Consider the following 1,353-nt stretch of genomic DNA (forward strand, 5'->3'; position numbering starts at 1 on the left):
ACAATAATAGAAAGATTTGAGTCTTAGATTTTTATTTAGTTTTCTAGCTTTTGTATTTCAAATCTTGTATATCTAGGTAAGTATATACTTAGTCAAAATATATGCAATAGAATTTTTGTTGTATTCGGCTCAATCCCTTTAGTAAAAGATTGGGCCGAGTTTAATTACAATTCAATTAAGAGAACGAAGGATAATTACTTGAGTTCTTTCTCCTTATCCTTCGTTATTTCCTGCTAATTTATCTGCTAATGTATACTGTTTTTACTTATCCAAAACGTCCACTACTGCAAAATTAAATATGATCTCTTTCCATACCTCACAAGCAGCAGCTAGTTTCGGGCTCCATTTGGAAGCCTCGCGAATAATCTCATTACCTTTCCGAGCAAAATCGCGTCCTTCATTACGAGCTTTTACACATGCTTCTAGAGCTACTCGATTAGCTACGACACCTGGCGCATTACCCCAAGGATGTCCTAAAGTTCCTCCACCGAACTGTAGTACGGAATCATCCCCAAAGATCTCAGTCAGAGCAGGCATATGCCAAACATGAATACCTTCTGAAGCCACAGTTAGAACACCTGGTAAAGAGACCCAATCTTGAGTGAAATAAATACAGCGACTTCGATCTTGTTCAACAAAATCATCACGCAATAAATCAACAAAGCCCAAAGTTATGTCTCTTTCACCTTCAAGTTTACCTACTACGGTACCAGCGTGAATATGATCTCTACCAGACATACGTAACGCTTTTGCTAATACCCGAAAGTGCATACCATGATTCTTCTATCTATCAATAACCGCATGCATTGCACGGTGGATGTGAAGAAGTAGACTATTATCTCGGCAATAATGAGCCAAGCTAGTATTTGCGGTGAATCCCCCCGTTAAGTAGTCATGCATTACGATCGGAACGCCCAATTCTCTAGCAAATACAGCTCTTTTCATCATTTCTTTGCATGTACCTGCAATAGCATTCAAGTAATGCCCTTTGATTTCACCTGTTTTAGTCTGTGCTTTAAAAAGTGCTTCGGCACAAAATAAGAAACGATCTCTCCAACGTATAAATGGTTGTGAGTTCACGTTCTCATCATCATTGGTAAAATCAAGTCCACCGCGAAGACATTCATAAACAGCTCTACCGTAGTTTTTAGCAGATAACCCCAATTTAGGTTTAATAGTACATCCCAACAGGGGACGACCGTACTTGTTCAATTTATCTCTTTCAACTTGGATCCCATGAGGCGGACCTTGGAAAGTTTTAATATAAGCAGTAGGGACTCGCAGATCTTCCAGACGTAGAGCGCGTAGGGCTTTGAACCCAAATACATTACCTACAATGGAAGTAAACATGTT

General features: G+C 39.2%; 1 pseudogene; it reads right to left on the reverse strand.

Annotated features, from left to right (window-relative positions):
- Positions 1 to 242: 242 nt before the first annotated feature.
- LOC124894053 lies at positions 243 to 1,350 on the reverse strand (annotated as a pseudogene).
- Positions 1,351 to 1,353: the final 3 nt, after the last annotated feature.

The sequence above is a fragment of the Capsicum annuum genome, unplaced genomic scaffold (genome assembly GCF_002878395.1).
Source record: "Capsicum annuum cultivar UCD-10X-F1 unplaced genomic scaffold, UCD10Xv1.1 ctg68813, whole genome shotgun sequence".
Taxonomy (NCBI): Eukaryota; Viridiplantae; Streptophyta; class Magnoliopsida; order Solanales; family Solanaceae; genus Capsicum; species Capsicum annuum.